This window comes from Pan troglodytes, chromosome 17, assembly GCF_028858775.2.
Source record: "Pan troglodytes isolate AG18354 chromosome 17, NHGRI_mPanTro3-v2.0_pri, whole genome shotgun sequence".
Classification (NCBI taxonomy): domain Eukaryota; kingdom Metazoa; phylum Chordata; class Mammalia; order Primates; family Hominidae; genus Pan; species Pan troglodytes.
The window spans coordinates 39,561,561-39,579,402 of record NC_072415.2 but is presented as its reverse complement, the minus strand read 5'-3'; positions in this window follow the sequence as shown (position 1 = coordinate 39,579,402).

The window sequence follows — 17,842 nt, the reverse complement described above, 5'->3', positions numbered from 1 at the left end:
AAAAAAAACAAAAAAACAAAAAAACTATCAACAGAGTAAACAGACAATATCCAGAGAAGGAAAAAATATTTGCAAACTGTGTCTCAAAAATAACTGATATCCAGAATCTATAAGGAGGTTCAAATAAACAAGAAAAAAGTAATCCCATTAAAAACTGGGCAAAGGGCATAAACAGAAACTTCTCAAAAGAAGATATACAAGGACCCAACAAACATGAAAAAATGCTCAACATCACTAATTATCAGAGAGATGCAAATCAAAACATTGAGATACCATCTCACACCAATTTGTATGGCTATTAATAAAAAGTCAAAAAATAACAAATGTTGGAGAAGTTGTGTTAAAAAGGAAACACTTATACACTCTTTGTGGGAATGCAAATTAGTTCAGCCCCTGTGAAAAGCAGTTTGGAGATTACTCAAAGAACTTAAAGCGGAATTATTATTAAACCCAGCAATTCCATTGCTGGGTATATCACCAAAGGAAAATAAACCATTCTTCCAAAAAGATACCTGAATTCATATGTTTTTTGCAGCACTATTCTCAATACTAAAGACATGGAATCAAGACAGGTGCCTACCAACAGTGGGTTGGATAAAGAAAATGTGGTACATATACACCATGGAATACTATGCAACCATCAAAAAAGAACAAAATCATGTCCTTTGAAGCAGCATGGAATGCAGCCAGAGGCCATTATCCTTAGCAAATTAATGCTGAAACAGAAAACCAAATACTCTCACATATAAGTGGGAGCCAAACACTGAGTAAACACAGACACAAAGATGGGAGCAATAGACACTGGAGATTCCAGAAGGGAGAAGGCAGGGAGGGGGACAGAGTTTGAAAAACTACCAGGTACTATGTTATACTTGGGTAATGGGATCATTAGAAACCAAAGCCTCAGCATCATACAGTATATCCATGTAACAAACCTGAACATTACCCTCTGAATCAAAATATAAATAAAACAATTAAGAAAAAGAAAAATGTTTGAAACAATTTTGGTTTTGATAGAAACAGTAATCCCAAGATCCAAGAAGCTCAACATGTTTGATTTCATGTTTCTGTGGTTCCTCAACCTCACATAATCAAATTGCCTCAAATACATGATAAAAAAAATCTTAAAAGCAACAAGAGGAGGAAAATGATATGCTATACTACTTTAAAAGAAAGAGACTTAAGTATTATTGTATATTTCTTTTCAGAAACAAATCAAGAAGACAATAGAGCAACTTAAAGCAACTTATATCCACTTTTATGTATTACAGTAGAGACATAAAAGAGGATATAAATTACAATTCTATAACCAGAAAACATACATTTTAAATGTAGGGGCAAACTAAAGACTTTTTAAGATATACAAACATTGGAAGAAGCCCAACACAGGAAATATTAAAGGACATTCTTTAAGTAGAATAAAAATGGCATAAGGTGGGACCAGGAGTCTCAGAAATGGTAACTACATGGGTAAATTTGTATATTTTTCTTATAAATTAAATATATTTAATTATTTAAATTAAATTAATTATTTAAAATATTATTTAAACAAAAAATGCAATATGTTGTGGGGTTCATAACATGTTTATAAGTAAAATGTAAGACAAGAGCTGCATCACACCAGAACATGGATAATCTCACAATAATTACTGTGAGTGGGAGAGGCCAGACAAGTGATTTCATAAAGTGTGATTACATCCATATAAACCTCTAGACAATGCAAACTGTATAATCTATGGTGACAAAAAGTCAAAGGTCAATGCCTAAGAGTGGGGAGAGTGAGATCAGGTGTTCAGAATTACAAAAGAGTTGTTGAATCTTTTGGGAGTGAAGAAAATATTCATTATCTTCATATTGATGGCTTTGTAAGTGTAGGCAATATCAAAACTTACCACATTGTACACCCTAAATGTATAGAATTTATTTTATGTCACTAAATATCAATAAAGATGATTTAAAAAAAAGAAAAAAGATTGGAAATAATAGATATTGCTATGACTTATTTTCTCCATGGTATATTCTTATATCCGTTGGAAATTCCATTACCAGGGAGGAAAGCCCAAGATCAGAGACTACAAGTTTCCCAGCACAGAGTGAGTGCTAAATAAATATTAATTGAAATAAATTAAATGCCAGCAGTATGCTCATTAGATAGTCCAGGGATCTGATCCTAATCTCATTGAGGTAAATGCTCCAGTGTTTAATTCAATTAAACCCATAATTATTAAACATAGTTTATCCCTTTGCTCAACTCATTAAAATAGTACTGCTATATGACAATCAAAACTGCCTATTATCTTTCCAATACACTGCTTTACTTGTAAGCACCACTTATCTTTATTGAATATTCTTACCTTAAACATCCTGGTCAGGTTATGGTACTGTAGTCCTCAAACCTCTTAGACTATTACAACTAATGACATTTTCAACTGTAGTAGTTCTCATTCGTGAAATTGGAGAGATATTGATTGGGAAATGATCATTTATTAATAAAATATGTTTTTCATCTCAAAGCTAACATACAAATTTTGATAGAAATCTCTGTATTCCAGTATATAAATTCAAGCTAGAGATAGACTTTTAAATGAGTACGTGTAATACTTTGACAGATTTGTTAGCCCTGTATTTAATACACAATAGGAAACATAAGGAAGTACTGGCTAGTAGTTTTTGGGTCTGGTCAGAGAAATCTTTAAAAAATAAATGAGATTGGAGCTGAGTCTTTAAGGTGGCTTTGCATTTACCAGGTAGAACGCCAGAAAGTGATTATTTTAGAAACATAAATTAATGCATACAAACAATATAGCAACTGAATTGTTTGCATAATGAATGAAAATGCAGACAAAGATGAGGTGGGAGAGATTTTTAAGAGACAGATTATTGAATTTCTTGCAAGCAGTATTGAGGGGGATTAAACCAGACACTTAAGATTTTACTAAGCCCTGTGACACTAATGGATTACTTGCTCTCTTCAAATTGTTCTTGCCTTGCTATAATTATCTACAGTTATTCTAAGAATATTCTTACAATCATTTATATTGGTAACTTATCTAAACCACTTAGAAAACACCTTCAAACCTTAATTTGTTCTCTAACATTGTATTTATCCTCAGCATTAGTTTCTGCAAATTCCCTAAACTGATTTAATTATTCATGTGGTTTAGGTCACATGGAACAAGTTGTAGTCTAAACCAGAAAGACATCTCTTTGACAAATTCCTCTTTTGTTCTCTTCATCTTAATAGCTACAAGGTCCTTCACATTTCAAAGGAGCTAGGATTATATTAATTTTAGAATTAGCATGTGATAATAGTAAATTATAATTTACAATAATATTAATTACTATGTGTTGAGTGCTATCTCTGTGACGGTATAAAGTGTTTTATGTGTATTACTTCCTTCAATTCTCAAAACTAACCAATGAAGTTCACATTTTACCAATGAGTAAAGTGAAGCTTCAAATGGTTAAGGTCATGTAGGTAGAGATTTGAGTGCAATTCTGTCAGATTCTAAATGATGTTAATAAAACATAAGGTTAGTGAAATAACTGGAACCCTGCTAAACCAAAGTAACTCATGTTTTCTCAGTATGTAATTTAGACTCTGAAAATAATGTAATATGCCCAATTACTATTAACATTAAAATGAGAAAAGTAGTTTCATTGTTCAATGTTCTATTACACATCTAAAATCTGATTTACATGGACATTTTAAAAACAAAGTATACAAAAAGAATAATTTGAATTGAAATGTTAAGTGCTTCTGATTCCAGTGGAAGCATTAGAAGTTGTTAGAAATTCTTGAATGACTATCTATAAATTAGACATTTGCATAAAAGAGGTTTTATTTCTGAAGACATATAATTTTGAATCAGCAGAGTGTATATGTAACTGTTCGTGTATAATGAATTAAATTGGAATGCTGTTACCTGGGAGAATAGGACCTGTCATCTTTAGCACTCAAACGTTACCCGCATACAAACTATTTAATTGAAACAGAAAATAGTAACACTATGTTGCTCCTTTTGTGTGCTTCATATGGGATAAAATGTCAGAGTAAGAAAAGATTCTAGCAATTTGGCTTCTAATGACATTAATGACAGATGCCAACTCTAAAAAACCCCATGTGGTAGCTTGAAAATTTATCCCACATGTACGTTAATCATATGTGCTTATTGTACAGACAAAAACAGACTGTTCTAGCTGTCAGTATAGGGGATCAAATATAAATGTGAATGAAAATGGCACACTGTGTCTTGATTTGTGTAACATCATTCATACATACCACGAGTTTCTTACCTGATTTCCTGTAACATTAATAATGAGCCATAAAACAAGACGAAATAGAAAATGAAAATAAATTATAAACTCATTTTTACTTCAAAAGAAAATAAGTATAAAGGGCTATAGAGAGTTGAGTCTTCAAAGCACCCTTATTCTAAGTGAATAATGAAACTTTGCTTTAAAATAATAAAATAAATGTTTTAACCTAAAATGCATTTTCTTTATTTCTAGAGTCCCCATTTACTTATTCCTTTCACCAGAAATATTACACCGCTTTAAACTTATTATTCTATTAAGCCTGCAATTTAGGTCAGAAAATTGCTATTTTAGTATAAATTCAGAGATTGACTCTCAGAATTTGAAGCTCCACAGTGTATTTTGACAGTAATGTTTGCAAATTTGCAATATATGAATTTACTTATTGACATATGCTAATGGAAAAAGTGATTGCATCAATACCCTGCATTTTTTACCTTTCCCTGTATTCTTGACATTTTTCATGTAACTCTGCCTTTCCATCTGCTTTCTTGTTCTTCTGCCTTTACCACGAGGGCATTCCAGTGATAGCCAGATCAATACTGAGGTAAATGAAGGAGACAAACCTACCCAGTGATCCCACAAGAGGCCAATCTGGAGCTGATCATCAGACAAATGAGTGAGTCTAGGTGAATCCAGACTAAACTGTCAAGCTATAGACTCGTGAACTGAATGAATACTTACTGATTTAAGGCACATGATTTATTGACTATAATTGTAGCAATGGATAATTGATCCACACAACTTTTTTGAGTTTAGCTTTAAGCTTGAATTTAAAACATATTGCCAAACTAGGCTACATGTAAATTAAAGTTAAAGCTTCAATTTTATATTTTTCCACATTTTTATCTGTAAAGAATATTCATTAACCTAAATAAATGTATGGTTTTATGACCAGATAGATGTTAAGTCATGAGATAGTCAGTCCACTTAACTAGCATGACATCTTAGCACACTGACATGGAAAATAGCATATTGCTATTTTCTTCTCATCCATTTAATAGAAAGACTTGGTCTTTGCTAAGTAAACTTCCATTTACAGACCAATTCTTCAAATGTAATAATTATCATATGAGTTGATTTTCAGTCGTTTAGAATAAATATTTTGGAACTTGAAGATATGCCCTTGAGATTTATAAAAGGCACTAAATCTTTCTAAAGTAATTAATTTTCAAAGGTAGCTTTGGGCATTGGTGTTCAAAGAATGCATAATATTACTGCCTACAAAAAACAAAGATCTGCAAACTATATTTTACAGGCCAAGTCCTGACTGCGACCTGTTTTTTCTTTGTTTGTTTGCTGGCTTTAAATCAAGTTTTATTAGAACATAGCATGCTGACTCATTTACATATTATATAATGCTGCATTCATACTACAATAACAGAGTTGAATAGTAGCAACAGAAAACGTAAGGCCCACAGGGCCTAAAATATTTACTATTTGAGCCTTCACATAAAAAGTTTGCTGAATCTGGTTTACAGCATTCATTTATTTTAGTTTATCTTTCTTTTAATTTTGAATGCCAATCAATCATGCCTTTGTTCTATTTTCCATTGATTTTTACCAAATTCATTCATTATTTCCATGCATTTTGGTGACATTTTCCTTTATTTATTTTTATGTAAATAAGGAATGAGATCAAGTAAATAGGTGACAGACAAATGTGTCTTCCCCACTCCAGAAAGCAGACCAGGTCCAAATGATTCATTTGCATATTTAAAGCTCTCCACAACTTGGCCTAGATTTATTATTATATCTGTCACTACAATACAATTGATTCATCTTTATCCATTTCCCCTACCATTCTTTAAAATCATAGCCCACAGAGAAAAGTTCTTCTAGTAACCTTCTACCATCCCTATCCCCTTCTATTCCCATTGTAAAATTTAATAACAAACATCGATGAGCATCATTTGTCTAAGTAAGTTTAAAAATCTAGATCTTTCAAGTCTTCAAATACCAGTTACAAGTTTAACAAAGTTTTAGAATTGATTGTTAAACAGATACACAAGCATACTTAAGTATATATGCCAATTATAATCTCTTCATGTATTTTGCATTTTCTAAGAAATAAGCAAGTTAATGGTTTCAGAGTATTTAGTAATCTTGAATAATATTGAATATTTGAATAAATAATTGTCCAAAGAGCTCAAATCAGCATTCAAGATGCCCAAAGAGTTTAAATTAAAACCAAGCCACTAGCCTTTAAAGAGTTGAAAACAAGAAGTTCAAGGCCAAATAACACAGTTTAAAAATAAAAAATTATAGAAATAGAACTTATTCATTGACTAGCTATAAAACAATATAAAATAATAGATCCTAGCAAAAAGAATTGACTTATTTAAATGAACAAATCTTAATTGCTTAAAATGAAAGCATTAATTTTATGTGTCACAATAAACATGAAAATATAGCTATAGGATCAATTTCTAATATCACAACAATCTGTTGGAGCATAGTAATACTTTATTTTGTCAATCATTTATTTGGGATCATGTAGAAAGTCAATAAACACCATATACAAAAGCAGATAAGAGAGTTTTCTGAAGTCATCAAATGAGTTATAAAAAATTGCGATTGTAATTAATTGAATATTAAAATTAGTTTATGGTTACTAAAAATGCAACAACCCATCCCTAGTAATTATATCAAAAACTATCAGTTTTCTGCCATTCAGATATTAATAATTGCAGCCACTCTTGATTAACAGGGAATGCTTTGTGACAGAATCTCATTATATCAAAATGATCTGAAATTGAAAACTAATTTATATAGACACTAAATATAATACACTTAAAATACTCTGGGGCTTTTGAAGTTGAAAAATGAAATTCTTTTGTTTGTCAAGTCATAGCATTAATAAAACATTTTTTAAAAAGAAAAATTAAAATTCTCCATTTTTATTCCATACTATATATAAAATCTTACATTTAAATATCATAAGAGAATTGTGATTTTCTGATCTTTCAAAGTGAAGCTAAAGTTGCCTTAAGAATGGTGTCTCTTGAGAAATAACCCATTGACACTGTGCTATTTAAATATGAGCAGATTGGATTTCATGTGTTCTAGTTAGATATCAAATAAAAATAGCAAAGGCACTAAAATTGCTTTATTTTGTTTTGCAGTTTGAGAAAATGTTCCAATGGAAATTTCCCATGTTATAGTCTTACTTCTAAATCCTTTAAAACCAGAATAACTGATTAATTGAAAAAAAGAGAGTGTGGTAAGATAACAGTCAGAATTAGAGAAGCATTTGAAATAGGTATGATTTAATTACTTTCTAGTAAAAAGAAATAGTTAAAAAATCAAGTAAAAAGAAAAAATAAGATATGAACTAAACATAAGGATGAGTTAATTTTTATGCACTTGTTACCATTTATGGCACTTGTCAAAAAGTTAATTTTTCCTATTCTCATTATTTAAGACAGTGCCTAACAAACAAAAGTGAATAAAACAAAGTTAATTGACTGATTGGTTTAATTTTTCAAGCCTTAGTATGCTCCCTTGCAATGAAAAGAATACCAATGCCAGTCCTGAGTTACAGATGACTACTATTGAATCTGTCTCTTTTTGAAAGGCATAAGTATCAACATTTTCAGAATTATAAAAAGGATACAAGATAATACACAGTAAAATTTGATCTTGAGTACAAGGAGTGCAGGCAGAGATAAACTTGGGAGAAAGTTTTAGCTCAGCAGGACACAAAGCTGAGCAGTAAGAACCTGAAAACCTTTGGAGGAGCTGAAAGTAAACTGCATAAGAAGAAAAGAAGGAACAAGATAAAAACAGGGGTAGAAAATGAAGACATAACATTTGTCTATCTCTGAGATTTGGCTTCATGTATTGCATGAAAATTTACAAATTCAACTCTGAAATTTTTAAGTCTGATGTTGTTGAAGCTAGGAAAATAAATTTCAACCTTCTCTGCTCCAACCTACAAAACTACATTTTACATTCTTTGGGAGTTAGTGCTCTTGTGAATTGAAAAACAAATCAGATTTGTTTCTGATAACTTACATTAACTACTTTAAAGTCCCTATGAAATTAAAGAGTAACCAAATAAATCAGTTTGTTGTATCACTTTGATTTTAAAAATACATAATTTTATATGTCTATCTTCTGTAGCCTAAGTTGATTTCCAGAATGCCCACCACATCTTAAAATGAAAGACCTAGGTTTTACTCATATTTGAGAAATGCTTAAAGTTCTCATTTACTTATGCATTTAATTTTTGTAACAAAGGAACAAAAATTAAAACTTTATATAGGTTGGAGAAAACATTGGATGAAAATGCAAGACAGACCTGGAATCTAGGTAGACTTAATTTTCACTATCTTTGTTATTTGTGTGTTCCTGTAGATACAGCTTTGGTTTTTATACATTTTTAATATAGAGAAGAGAAATATAAGACAATAAAATAGAGAGTCTTTAGACAGCACTACTGTACCACTGCATTTCACATAGGATGAAATTTAAACCAAGACAAGCATAAAAGTTGTCACAGAAATGTACTAGAATCCACGTGTATCTCAATTTAATTTCAATTGTTATCCTAAACTATCACATTATTATGGGTTGAATTGTGACACACACACACACATATACATGCACACACACACAAACATGTACACACACACACACACACACAAGATCTGTTGAAATTCTACCCCCAATACCTGTGAATGTGATTTTATTTTGAAATAGAATCTGCAGATGGCCAGGTGCGGTGGCTCATGCCTGTAATCGCAGCACTTTGGGAGGCTGAGGAGGGCAGATCACGAGGTCAGGAGACAGAGACCATCCTGGCTAACATGGTGAAATCCTGTCTCCACTAAAAATACAAAAAAATTAGCTGGGTGTGGTGGCGGGTGCCTGTAGCCCCAGGTATTTGGGGGGCTGAAGCAGGAGAATGGCATGAACCTGGGAGGCTGAGCTTACAGTGAGCCGAGATGGCGCCACTGCACTCCAGCCTGGGTGACAGAGTGAGACTCCATCTCAAAAAAAAATAATTAATTAATTTAAAAAAATTAATTAAAAAAAATCTGCAGATGCTATCAAAAATAATTAGAATGATCCTAATCCAAAATGACTGATGTCCTTATAAAAGAAGATCATTTGGATACACAGAGACTAATAACGAAAATGCCATTGATAAAGGCAGAGATTAGAGTAATGCTGCTGCAAGCCAAGAAGTGTCAAGGATTGATAGCGTCCATCAGAAGCAAGGAAGTAGTAAGGAAAGACTCTACACTATAGATTCTAGAGAGAGTATGGTCCTTGATTTTGGCCACCCAGTTTGTGGTATTTTATTATGAGAGCCTAGCACAACAATTCAAATTTTGGTACCAGGGAGTGAGGTGCTACTCTAATATAAATACCTAAAACTGTGGATGCAGTTTCGGAATTGGATAATGGGTAGCAGCTGGAAGACTTTTGAAACATTTAATACAAAATTTTTAGATCATCTTGAAGATATCATTCATAGAAATATAAATATTACTGGAAATTCCGTTGAAGGCCCAAAAAGAACAGGAGAGCAGTAGAGAAATGTTCCATCAGCTTAAAAAGTACATATATTTTCATGATCAGACTGTTGCTAGAAATATGAACATTAAAGGTGCTTTGTAGCCAGGCGTGGTGGCTCACACCTGTAATCCCAGCACTTTGGGAGGCTGAGGCAGGTGGATAGCTTGGGGCCAGGAGTTCAAGACCAGCCTGGCCAACATGGTGAAACCCCATCTCTACTAAAAATACAAAAATATACCAGGTGTCATGGTGCTTACCTGTAGTCCCAGGTACTTGAGAGGCTGAGGCACAAGAATTGCTTGAACCTGGGAGGCAGAGGTTTCAGTGAGTAGAGATGGTGCCACTGCACTCCAGCCTGGTGACAAAGTGAGACCCTGTCTCAAAAAAGAAAAATTAAAATAAAAATAAATAAATCATGGTGCTTTGGGTGGGATCTCAGAAGAAAATGAGAAACTTATTATTGACACCGGAGAAAAAGCAATCCCTGTTATAAAATGGCAGATAACTTACCCGAATTGACTTCTTTTGAGTGGAAGGTAGAACTTGTATGTTATGCAGTTGGACCTTTAGCTAAGGAATTTTCCCAGCAAAGTGTAGAATATGCAGCTTGGTCTCTCTTTGTTGCCAGCAGTGAAACATGAGAAGAAAAAGATACATAAAGGAAGAAATTGTTAAACATAAAGAAACCAGCATTTGATGATTGCACAATTCTCAGCTTATTCAGGTAGAATAATCTGGAAACAGAGAGACAAGTGTGTGGCTGAAGGAACACAAACTTTTGCTAAAGAGGTTAGCTGTGTGACTCATGTTTTCAATCAACCTTCTCAGCAGAAGACAGATATGTAGATGCAGTTATTCAGGAATGGTCTGTGGAGGACCCTCTTGTCTGATGCTTTAGACCCTCATGAATTGCAGGGGAGTCTGCTTTTCATAATAGAGTTTTGAGAATTTTATGCCAGCAGAAACATCGCCACCTGGACTGAAAGGGACAGAGGCAGGATAAAATGAAAGAAAATTACTCCTGAAGCAGAGCAATAAATGAAGAGGCCTTACCCACAGCCCTGGTGGGCCAAGAGAACAGAGTCATCACCCCAGCAAGCCCGGAGAACGGACCATCAACCTACAGAAGATTGTTCTCAGGCTTGGACATCTAGGGGAATATTCTCTGATGGATTACAAACTAGCTTTAGACCAGCAGCTCTTCCATTTTTCTCCCTTTATGAATGGGCATCTTTATCCTATGCCTGTCCTTTCATAGTATCCTCAAAGCAGATAACTTGTTTTCTATCTTCCACAGGTCCACAGATGAAGAGAAATTTTGCTCCAGGATTAATCAGAAGTGGATTTCACAATAGCCAACATATATATGATTTATTATATGAGCTTTGAGATATTTTAGTAGATTATATTTTAAAGATTATATTTAGATAAGATTTTGGACTTAGAGTTGATGCTCGAATGAGTTAAGACTTTGAGGATGTCAGGATGGGCTATATTTATTTTACATATGGTACATAATTTAATATTTGCCCATTTGTTTTACTTTTTATTTAACTTTCTAAAGGTACTTATTCTTAATTAATTCCAAGTATTTCTGTTAATAGAGAAAAATCCTTCCTTAAATGTGTTCAGCAACATAAGAATATATCTGATTCCTTTTACATGGAATTATTTGTATTACAATCTATTGCATTTATATTCCAAACTATATTATTTGCTATCTGGATATTTTTAAGAGCCATATTCTGGGATTTCACTTTATCTATATCATGAAATTCCTTGTCATTGGATCCCAGTTTTGGGGATTTCTATGGTCTGAACCGTTCTGTTTCCCCCAAATTTATATGTTGAAACCTAATAAGCAGTATGATGGTGAATAGGTCATAAAAGCAGAGCCCTCATGGATGGGATTGGTATCCTCATAAATGAATTCCCAGAGAACTAGCATGCCCCTTCCACCATGTGAGGATACAATGGGAAGGCACAGTTCTAAGAACCAAGAAGTGGGCCGTCATCAGACACTGAATCTGCCAGCACTTTATCTTGGACTCCAAGATATCACAGACCCCAGAACTGTGAGAAATCAATTTCTGTTGTTTATAAGTTATCCAGTTTATGGTATTTGGTATAGCCCCCAAATGAAGATAAGGATTCTATATCTTCCTTTCATTTACTCTGTCATTCTGGTAGAGCAATCTTCTAGTAGTTTCCAGAAAAAGGGGGAGTCACAGGTCAATCAACCAAACTTTGAACAGTGAGGTCAAGCTGCTATTGATTTTAACATAAATAACTCTTTATATGGTTCTGATCTTCCACAATTTTGGGAAATGCTGTAGCACTCTCTGTAAGATGGTGCTTCTGCATCTGGTATTGAGCCTGAGGTTACTGTAGGTCAACAGGATTGGCAGCTGGAAAGGAAAGCTGAATGTGCAGAAGAGCAAGGGTAAACTGGATCCCATGAGGACAACTGGAACCTGCAAGGACATATTGGGCCTGTCTTCCAGCACCTTCAAACCTGGTGCTGTTGGTGGCTGGCTGGAGGCATCGATGCATGTAATTCAAAGGCCAGGTATAGGATGTCTCCTAGGGCTAATGCAAACCCAAAGCCATACAGAAAAGGAAATTCTAGAAAATGTTTAGTTGGATTCTGAGTATAAGTAGAGGCAAACATGTATAGTCACATCTACAATAAATTCTTTCACTTCCATAATGCAAGATATGTGTATGAATTTATCATTTGTCATAGCTTTCATCAGCTGATGCCAGTTTGCTGGAATATGAACGTGGTGCATTTTTATAGTAAGGTAGTACTGACACAGAATTTCGTGGTGACATCTGAAATATTTTGCTTCCTTCTAAAGGTTTGCTGCTTTCATATAAGGCCAAATTTGGACTGATTGTCCTTCACGCGAGCCAGTTTAAATTATTCTTACATTTTATATCATTTAAGCCATTTTGTGAGGCCTCTTTGGCTTTAAAAAATACTTATTAATTCTGAGTAAATGTTTTGTGGAGTATGAATTTGAAGTTAATAGAGTAAGGAATACTTGAAATTTTAGAACTATAACAAACCAGTGCTTATCAGGATCTATTGCTCTATGTAGAGTTTCAGTTTAATGAGCACACTAACATTTCAGTAAGCATTACACCCTAAAAAAAGTTTTCAATAATTAAGGATAATTGGCAATAGAATTAAAATGAGCAGATGAGAATGACTCTGCATTAGTCTTTGGCAGCCTGCTCTTTCAGCATGTGCTGGAAAAAAGAAGGGAGGATGAGGATTTTAAGTGGCAACACAAACTGCCCAACTGTGTCCTTATTATTTTGCACTTTTATTACACTCATTACTTCAGCTTCCATTTTAAAATTGCAAGCTTTCCTCAGATTACCCACAACACACTATTCTAAGATTAAATACCAATAAAATTATGACTATATCTAATGATTATACAGCATCATTTTCTGTGTCAATTAGCTTTAATTTGTAAGGTCATTTAAAAAGCCAAGCCTTTTTGAACACTCTACCTACTACTGTTTATTGTACTTTTCAGTACGATATCGTTAAACCTAATATGATTTCATTAGGGAGATTTTTGTTGATTAAAATGATCTTTAAAATGGAATATTTGGGGCTTTAATTTATTTAGGTGCCCACAAGGAAGAGGAATATCTTTCTTGTCACTAAGAAGACCATGCTAAAAAAATTACAGTCTATGCAGCGTGATTTAAAACCAGATTAGATACTTTTCTGTAACAGATTTACTTCTAAGTGTTCCAGTAACATTTGCAGTAAAAATATTTTAGTATTCAAACCTACATTGCATCTTTTACATTCTTTCCAAATGCTTATAAATATACCAGTAAATACGAGCACACACAGACACACAAGCACGTAGAAACACAGGTGTGCATACAGATATGCATGCACACCTGCATACGCAAATACAATGCACCCATGAAATGAACATTCACAATGCTACCAACACCTGAAATAATTTGTTTGAATTTTGGAGGCATTATATTAAGTGTAAGCCCAACCAGTAAAACAGAATGACCAAAAATGCATCTGAAATGTAAGAAACTTTTCCTTTATTTTTGGAACTTGCTGTCAACCCTCATCCTATTATAGTTATATACCAATAAAACTCTTACATCAAAATTACTTGGAAGGATTTGTTTAAAATCAGATTCATGAGCATTATTGAGACCTCCTGAATTATGTCTGCTGTTTGGCTTAGAAATATATATCTTGCATAGAGCCACAAGCTTCTTCAGTAGCATACTGAAGTGTGTAACGATTGTGGGGCAGTATTGTTGCTATATTTTAAAGACACATATATTATTGATCCGTATCCCCCCAACTAAAAAATCTCATAGACCATAACTCTAAGGAAGCAATAATGCAGGAAGAGATGATAGGAGGTGACATATTTTATTCTGTGATAGGCAAACCTCTTCGATGAAGTGTGTGAATGATGTAAAAGTATTAGAGAAGTAGAGAGAAAACATTTTAAAAAGCACGATGCAATTGAGGTATTAGTTTCACATATATTCTAGTCATAGAATGTCAGAGACACAGGCAGAGGGGCTAAGACCTATTTCAGATCATATTTTTGCTGGATTAAAGTTGGCAGTGAGAATTTTACCTGGATGAGTACATATCAAACCATCCCTAAGATTTTTGAAATGAGGAGATATTAGATGAACAGAGACCAGAGTTTAGGGAAAGAAAGAAAAACACTGAATATCTCCTCTTCCAGGCCATGTATTCATATAAGAATTATTTACTTATCTCTTTTATATATTCCGGGCACTGAAGATAACACATTAAACCACATACAAAAAAAATCACACTCCTATGGATCTTACATTTTAGCGGAGAAAACAGACAAACCATGCAATAAATAAGTTAAAAAGGTCATAAGTGTTCTGATCAAAGAAAAAAGTGGGAAAAGGTACACAGTGAGTGTAGGAGGAGAGATACTATTTTAAATAGAGAAGTCATGGAGGATATCACCAAGAAAGTGACATTCAGCATAGGCCTAAAGTGGTGAGGGCACAAACTGTGGCCATTTCTGCGGTAGAAGCATTTCTGATCAAGAAAAGGGTGAATGTGATGCCCTGAAGTAGGAGCTGACTTAACATGTTTATGAAAACAAGGAGGCCAGTGTAGCTGGAGTGAACTGGGAGAGGTGAAGCTTTGACATGCATGAAATGATAGCCTATTTGTGGCTATGTGTGTTATATAATGTTACATATGTGTCACATCTATCTACACATATTACTTCAAGTCAATGGCAAACTCTTGGAGGAGTTTGAGTAGCAGGATGTCATGATCTGACTAATGCTTTGAAATGGAAACTCTTGACTGCTGTTTTGATAATCCATTGTACATGAGAAGAGAAAGAAGCAGGGAGGGACCATTAGGAGATTACAATTATTCAGAAGAAGGAAGATAGTAGCCCAGACAAAATGACTAATAGTGGTAGAAATTAAATGATTTGATTCTAGATTTATTTGAAAATTATTGTACATCACCCACACACCACAATATGATGTAATAGGAAGCATATATCATTTATGTGATATTCTTCCTCCAAATTCATAACCTCACTCTAATCATAAGAAAACATCAAATTCAAATTCAGGAATATTTTGTTGCATATCTGACTAGTACTCTCCGAAAGTCATTAACACAAAGAGAAAAGACTGAGAAAAACAAGACATAAAACTGAGAAGACCAGTGAGATATGATGACTAAATGCAATGAGATCCTCCTGGACTGGGTATGTAAGAGAAAAAGAACAATAGTGCAAAATCTGGTCTAATCCACATAAAATTTGTAAATGAATTAGTATTATTGTTCCAATGTTAAGTTTTAGTTTTCATTAATGCACCATGATAGTATTAGATGTTAACATTTGAAGAACTGTGTTGAGCAGTATATAAGAACCCACGACGCTAGTTTTGCAACTTTTCTATAAACCTAAAATTGTTTTCAGTTAAAAACAAATGTTTTAAGTAAAGTCAACAAGATTTGTCAAATATTTTCTGTACGGCATAGGAAAACAAACAAAAAATGATGTTGAGAATGACTCCAAGAATGTCACCTAATTGCAAAATACATTTTTGTTCACATTTTTAAAATAATTTGCCTTTCCCAAATAGTTTCTTAGATTTTTCAAAGCACAAAATTGAAGTCACAGCAGAGGAGGCAGGAACATAAAAATTGGAAGAGCAAAGAAAGAAATTGGTAGATAAATAAGAAGTGAAAGATGAAAAAAATATTTGGGGTATTAAAATATTAGAGTAAAAACAGCTAGGGAAAATAGGAAAGGAGGGGTTAATGCAAGGGTTGCTAAGATTTATAAATTAGATCTACTTTAATGTTCTTCAGGAAAAGAAAATAAATGTTGAAACTTTTATTTTTATTTATATATTAATTTTCAGCCTGGGGCTATGTTCCTCCAAAGTATTTCACCACTGAGTTTGACCACTTGGTTCCCACATCCATTAGGGTTACCTAAATATTTTTTTGAATCTTCATATTATCAAGGACAATAAGGGAAAAAACATATATAATGCATCAAATCTAATACCACAGAGTTAGAAAATAGGAAAACCAGCCTTAAAAAAGCAGACTAAGAGCATTCTTTTTACAATTAATCACTGCACAAGAGGGTTAAGCAAATTGGCATCACAAAACTGAAAAAAATATATAGATGGTGAAACTTATTCAGAGAATTTAGATAAGGTCATGCAATAGCAAATCCCTTGTTAGCCACAGAGAATTATTTTGTTTGATTGTAGATAAAGCTTTGGAGGAAAATGTACTCTATATTTGATATGTCAGAAAACAGCTAGTTATGTAATGATCAAAGAATAAACATATCAAATAAAGAGAAGCACTAGTATCAAATCCTTAAGGCTGTAGCTAGCAGAGTACATGCCAGACAAGAATAAAGGTTGATCCAGCTGCAGCATGGAAGGTAAAGTGGAGAGTAATAGGAGACGGAGTCACATCAGCAGGGTGGCACCAGATCATGTCTGTTGACCCTGGAAAACATAAACAGAAGAGTAATCCAATCTGATTTATAACTGTTAAATGTGTACTTCAGCTTATTGGGAATAATGAAATTTGGAGAAGCAAAGGAGGAAGCAGGCAAGTTCAAAAAAAGAATAACAAAAAAGCTAAAATTTCAATAACATATAATACTTAATATATGTATATTATGTATTATATGCTATTGAAATTTTAGCTTTTTTGTTATTTATATACATATATAATATATGTATATTATATATTATATTTACTACTTATATTTCAAGACAAAAATATATATCCATCTACTGATATAGAATAATATATAATATTTGCATATATATAGATACATATATACACACACATATGCATATATATGAGTTAAGAGCATGATTGGTATTGCCAAAAACTGAATGTCATGCCCTAGCAAAGACTGCTAGTGCTCATCAAATGCTTAATGTGCTCCCTCATGTTTGCCAGCCTCTCATGGAAAGAAGTTGGGGACATATAAGGATTTCTGGCTAAATTCCTCTGAACAGAAGTGATGTGCGGTACTTCCGGTTTGAGTCAGATAAGAAACAATATGTACTTCTATTGCTTTCATCTCCAACTGTGATGGCATCAGAGGAGAGGGGCTACGCCAGTGGGCCAGCTGAACACCATCAGACTTAACCTGAACAAATAGCTCAATCTTTAGTGTGTCAAGCCACAGAGATTTATGGAGTTTATCAGTGGCAGCAGCTACCATGAATTACCCTAATATAGGGTAATAATTCTGTTAAGACAAATTCTTCAATTACCAGAGTTAATCAGAGCATATGATACTGTTAATGGCAAAAGTTGATGTGAAGCTGTATATGTACTATGACTCTAGACACATTATAGTACTGGTAGTCAAAATGAGTATCAGAAATTTTACAAAATGTTAACAACATTTATTACTAGGCAGATGATTTT